General features: G+C 40.1%; 1 protein-coding gene across 1 annotated transcript in view; it reads left to right on the top strand.

Annotated features, from left to right (window-relative positions):
• The window catches only part of LOC119418450 (neurexin-3b), a 528,753-nt gene that overhangs the window by 491,767 nt on the left and 30,260 nt on the right, over positions 1-6,726 (top strand). The gene's annotated exons all lie outside the window — the stretch shown is intronic.

Raw genomic sequence — 6,726 nt, 5'->3', positions numbered from 1 at the left:
TGTGTGTGTGTGTGTGTGTGTGTGTGTGTGTGTGTGTGTGTGTGTGTTTGAGCTCAGAGCATTTTGTCTCTCTGTGTGTGAGAACCAGCAGCTAGCTCAGGGGGGTTTTGGACTGTGGTGGTTTTGTATAATGGATGTCTCTCCCTCCCTTCCATTCCTTGCAACACAGCTTATCTAGATCCTCCAGGACTGCTCGTGTTGATGTGTAAACCTGTCTTGTCGGGGGCCATTGTCACGGCGGGGGGGGACTCGCACACTGGGAGGCAACATCAGATCCTGGAGCATGTGTACGGTCTGTTTTTGAGCTGACCGTCTCAACACGGGCGCTGGGTGGTGTAGAGGCTCACCTCATGCTGCGCTGCCTCCAGAGACACCTGACTGGTTATACCACGGCGCCTGTCCGACTAACAACACAAACTGAAAGAAGAAAATCTGATTAAAAAGCACAACTGAGCAAACCAAAACGATTCACTAGATAAAAGTAATTTCCTGTGAAACTGAAACTGCTGTGTGAATGCTTAATGTGGAATGATTTTAGCTGAAAGCTGCTGAAGGAGCTGAGACCAGGCTGAAAATGTTTCATCACTTAACTGTTCAGGAAAGTTGAAGTTGAATAGCGGACATTTACTGAAACAGGAAAAAAAAGCAGAAGAAAAAACAGCAGAAATGTGTAGAAAAAGCTGAAATATGCAGAGACTGAACAGATCACAAAAAATCTGAAATGAGCAGAAAAAAGCTGAAATTTGTAAAATGAAAGGAGTAGCTGAAAAAGCCAACAAAAGGCTGAAATTAACATAAAGAGGCTGAAAGAAGCATAACAAGTTGAAATTATTCAGAAGAAGCACAAAAAGCTGAAACTAGTGAAACAAAATAGCAGAGAAAAGCTCAAATTTGCAGAAAAATGCATTGAAAGTAGCTTAAAAAGCTGAATTTAGCAGAAACAACCTGAATCAAAGGCTGATTTTAGCAGCAAGTAGATGGAAAAAGAACAAAAAGCTTAAATTAGCAGAAAGGAGCTGAAAAGAGCTGAAGGAAGCTAAAATTATCATAGAGAAACTGAAAAAAGCTGAACCAGAACAAAAGCTGAAATGAGCAGTAAAATGTTAAACAACACAAAGAGTCTGAAGGAAGAGAGCTCCATTCATTTTCAATGAGGAAAACATGGCTGAAAAAGCTAAATATTTCAAAAAAATAAAAGTTGCACAAACACCAAAAGTCAGAGGAATGTCCTGAACGAGCCGAATGTTTTAATTTACGAATTGTTGAAACGGAACAAAAACAGCAGAATGAGTTACGTGATGTAAAACTCAGAACAATAGAGCTCAATAGCTGGAATGATTTATAAACACTCACACAAACAGATATGTTTAATAGAGTTGAACAGAAGCACCTGGAAATTGTCCTTTCAAAGTTTACCAGCTCAAAGCTCTTCTTTTCATATTTCAGATGTCATCTTTCCCCAGACACAAGCCACTACACTTACATGGATTATCAAAGTGGAACGTTTGGTATTAAATTCTCTGCCAAGCCGTTTTAAAGAGTCGTGGGTTTGCTGCAAGATCCCCTACACTAGCTGTTAATTAACTTTTTTCCAGCACAATGGTTCTGGGAACAAAACTATTACAAAAGTATAACTGCTGTTGCCAGCATTTTCTTTTTCTTTGACACTTTGTAAGTTAGTTTAACCAAGGAAGGGAACATTTTCCTGTCTTTAAACACAGGCTCAGTTCTTCTGGCATCGAAGTATTCTGATTTATTAATGTAATGTGCTAAAAATCCTGTGCTTATGTACTATAGACATATTCACAGAGCTGTGCAATGTTTCAGCACCATCAGTATTATACATATAATATGAGACTAAATAGCCTTGAGGGTGTTCAGACCCCATTCATCTTTTTAGTCACTTTTTAGTCAATATACATGTCACTCTAATCTACACTCAGTCCCCCGTACCCTGAAGACCTGCGATAAGTGAAAAACCACGAAGTAGGAATACTAGTACAAGTAGTAAGTAGTAGTTTATTTTATTATTTATATAGATAAATATTAAGGCATTTTAAACCCTTCCCATACTCTTACAATATTCTAAACAATGTTTCTAAACTCTAAACGCTCTAAAAGAACACAGAATATCATGATTTCAGTTCTCTGCCTACTCTGCTCTTTGCCAAGTGCTCTTGGCCACGCCCACTTCTCCTGTAGCAGGAAGTTTATCCTGCAGCAGTAAGGGCTGCACAAAGCTGCAGGAGGAAGCTTTTTCTGCTGCTCTGGGCTGCACAAATGTGCAGCAGGTGCTAAATAATTTAAAATAATTTAGTTTAAATAAAAGTTTAATGCCGATTATGCAGCTCATCCCTCAATCAGTCAATTGTGTGTCGTGTCCAATCATATTTTAAAAACCGCGATAGAGCGAATCCGTGATAAACGAACCGCACAGTAGCGAGGGACTACTGTACTGGGCAACTAGGTAGCTTGCTAGTTTGTTGCGCGGTTGTATGCACATGCATGGTGATCTGTGTCAGAAAAGATCAGGTCTCAGACTGGCTGGCCTGTATGTCAATCAAGTGACAAATTTCATAGCAAGGATGGATGATAGGCTGACGTCTATTTTTTTAATGCCATGCGATCAATTCATAATACCTTTTGCAATTAGCCGGTAGATCGTGATCAACATATTGGGCATCCCTGGTCTCAAGGAAACCAGGCAACATCTCCTGCTCAACAGTGAAGTATGGTAGTGGCAGCATCATGCTGCGGGTTCTTTTTCAACAGCAGGAATTTGGAAACTTCCATCCATCCATCCATTATCTTTACCCGCCTCTTCCTTTTCGGGTCACGAGGGTCACTGGTGCCCATGTCCAGCTATCACTGTTTGAGAGGAGGGGTACACCCTGGACAGGTCGCAAGTCCATCACAGACTAGGAAACTTGTTAAAGTTTTTTTTTTTTCTTTTACTTGAATGGATCAAAACACAGCAATATATCCTCAATGAAAAACCTGTTCAATAGAGCTCAGGACTTCAGACCAGGCTGAATATTCACACTCTAACAACACTGACCCAAAGCACACAGTGAAGACAACAGCGGAGTGTCTTAGGGACAATTCTGTGAGTGTCCTGAAGTGGACGAGACTGAGCCCTGACTTCACATGTGAACTTCTGTGAAGAGATCTGATTTTCTAACAGTCCCAGTCCAACCTGACTGAGCTGGAGATGATTTCCAAAGAGTAAATCTCCCGATCCAGGTGTGCTGAGCTCGTTGCATCAAATCCCAAACGACTTGAGGTAACAGCTGTAACTGCTGTCATAGGTGTTGTGAATACTTATTTTAAATGACTAAATTATCTTAAATCATGTTTTCCCTTTATAATTGCAAGTTGATGAGAGTAACTGATGAGAAATGAACAATTTAACTGATTGTGGCATCAGGCTGCAATATAGCATTTCAAAAGGCAAAGATTACGAATCGTTCCTGGAAATGTAATACAGGTAGAGATAGCTTGGACCTTTGGGGGATTATTCACTGATTTTAATAATGCATTTGTGTGGAGACTATATAAAAAATGAGTAGGATTTAATAAAACATCCCACAAAGCCCTTGATGTTCCACAGAGATGGTTTGTTTTCTGTTGCAGTGCTCGGTTGATTTGTTAGCAAAGCCCAGTCTTGTTTTTCCTTGCTGTCTGCAAAGAGTTGCTATAAACTACAATCAAACCTGTTGCTTTTAACAGTAAGGAGAGAAAGATAATTGGGTAGATGTGTGTGTCTGAGTGTGTGCATGCTTGGGATGTTATCCTTGTTTATGCATGGTAAAGCACAGCCACAGGGCTCCCTATGTACGGTATGTTTTAGGTAATTTCTCTGTTGGATAGTGATTATAGTTCAACTTTCATCTTCCAAAAAGAAGCTAAATCGAATGCTTAATTTGGTTTGTGCTCATTAGGAACGTAACCCAAATGGGACTCCTTATTAAAAAGGGTCACGTGAGGCTTTCAGTATTGGCCGTTACGCAACGCCTGCATTGATTTCTGTATTACAGCCTTTAAAGTCATCATAGGCTCGCACTGCCAGAATTACAAAAGGATTGAAGAAGATGAAAATTTGGATTACAAAGAAAAACAGCAAAGTTACCGTAATTTCCAGTCTATAAGCTGCTACTTTTTCACACTCTTTGAACACCGCGGCTTATACGCGCTCAGTCTGCCCCTCCTCCGAGACAGGCAGACTGAGCGCAGCTGACCGAAATCAGACTGCCTTCTCCGGACTGAACAAGAATAACACACTGCTGAAACCCTGGAGTTCGAATGTCCATCGTAAAACTAACTTTACCGTGGTTTAATGTGGCGCTATAGCTCTGCAGACATTGCATGTTGCGTTGCTGTCTTGTTTTGTGGTGTTTAGTGTAAAATACTTCCACACAGCGGACATGTTATGATGAAAAGTTGGTTAGCTGTTAGCCACAGTGCTGCTGCACGTTGTAGCTGGCTGCAAATAATGAAATGTATTTCCTGAATATGAGGCGGGTCTTATTACTCTGGGTTCATGAAACACGCCTCTGTTCAGGAAATCCATTCCATAGTTTGAAGCCAACGTGCAGAGCAGCTGGCAGGGAGTCACAAGGAGTTGTTTTACTTGGAGACACAGAAACATGCATCATGGATCGGAAATCTCTGCAAGTTGGATCGGAAAAATCCGATAACGTAAATTATGCTGGTATTGGAGCCCGATACCAATACTGGATCGGATCTGCCCCATCCCTAGTTAAAAAGTGAACACCCGCGGCTTAAATACAAGAGCAGCCTATAGACTGGCAATTATGGTATTTCAACTGTTGTTTGGGGCTTCCCACATTTCCAGCAAGAAGTTAATTCACTAAATGCTGACTGACCTGCAATTAGTGCTTTAAACTACAGTACATATTTTGCCTCTCTGATGAGGTTTCTTGCAAATTTAACCAAAAGCGACACAAGTCTCAGTTATATTTCCACTTAAATGGCTACTTTCCTTTTTTATGTACATAGAATTTCTGCAACTAAATCACAGTATTGTAACAGTCAGGTTTCGTGTGTGAACTCGCTTTTGTTTAGCAAACATTAGCAGATGAATCAGTTTAACGTGCAGCAGTGGATACAGTGTACAAAGTTGTTGTTATTTCCAGATCAGTTTGTTAGCTTGCTCTCTACTTGGTTTGTGCAATTTCCTGTCTGACGGTGCAGTGACTCTCCAAATTCACCAAAAAATGAATAGTATTTAGTAACATGATTCCTGCGTTAACAGCAACAAACACTAAAAGTGTGCTTCAACCTGATCATGCAGATGAGTTATTACAGAAACTAAAGGCTTACTTAGGCTGCAACTGTTAATCAGTAGTTATACTCTTGTACGCGATAGTTAAAAAACAGATGGAACGATCTTACCCAGAAAACACGAGAATGTTTAATAGATAGCCTGTGAGAATAACCATAAACTTGTTTTTAGTGATGGATTCGTTTTTTTTATTTTTTTATTATTATTTTTAAACCTGCTCTTCCAAAGTCATATGAAAAATATGCATAAAGTTGACACAATTTATAACATGTAAGATGTTACTTCCTATGAAAGGATTTTCAGTCAAATTCTGTGTTAATATTTAGTTAACTCGACTGTTTCCATGAATCATAAGTCAAATATTAACTGGATAAATGTTTCTAATATAAGTGTGCAGAATGAAATGAAAAACTAAATATACTTAAGAGTTACAAACATTGGCTTTGATTGTAAAAATACAAACATTAATTCCCTCCAGACAGTGTTATATTGTATAGGATGTGGAAAACATTGTATCAATGCGCACTGTGCAAATTAACAGAACTCTCACATGAAATAGAGAGCAACAAGTAAACCAACGTTGCATTTTAATGGCTTATTTAGCCGATGATGCCCCCGACCGTCAACAGCTATAGATAAAGGGCTGCTACTGCAAATCATTATGAGCCAAACAAAGTAAAGCAGAATGAAACTGTTCCAGAAACCCAGATGTGTTCAGATGAATTCAGCCCTCATTGAAATATGTATCCACCCAGATTCATAACCCAGACCTCAGGAGGACATCAAGACACAGATCACATCAATTCACAATGCAAATGGAGACAGAGGATCACTCCACAGCATTAATCATGCAGACACGTCTAATGAAGATGAAATAAGCCAAACTCTGAGAACAGCTAACACCGACAGGTACAGCTGTGGTTCAGCTTTCTCTTCGAGCAAATCGTCTTCCTGCAGCGCTCACGATAATCACGTTACATTGGACTCGAGCCCAGTACGAGTCAGGTGGACTCGAATGTCAGAACATTAATTGGCGATGATTGTGATCAGCGGCTGGTTAGAAGTGCGTGTTTACTGCGTTCTGAAGGTGTCGGCATGCTGGAGGAGACATTATGAGAACTGATGATCAGGCTGTCGGCGGACCTGAACACAGAACTAAATGTGGACTAATGAGAACATTTAAAACTGAGGAATAATTTTTAAAAACGTGTGATGCAACATACAGCAAGTTCTCTGTAAGATCCTAGTTAATAACATTAAACTATGCAGTCATGTTTCAACACAAGCCTGCTTTGTAGGAGTATTTTAACAGGTGATCTAAGTTATACCTTAAAGTCTTATGACCCCCCCCCCCCCCCCCCCCCCACCCCCACAAACAAACCACCAAACCAAATCTCACCAAACACACCACCCCTCACTAC

The sequence above is a fragment of the Nematolebias whitei genome, chromosome 12 (genome assembly GCF_014905685.2).
Source record: "Nematolebias whitei isolate Nwh7 chromosome 12, NemWhi1, whole genome shotgun sequence".
NCBI classification, from domain to species: domain Eukaryota; kingdom Metazoa; phylum Chordata; class Actinopteri; order Cyprinodontiformes; family Rivulidae; genus Nematolebias; species Nematolebias whitei.
This window is presented reverse-complemented; position numbering and strand designations above follow the sequence as displayed.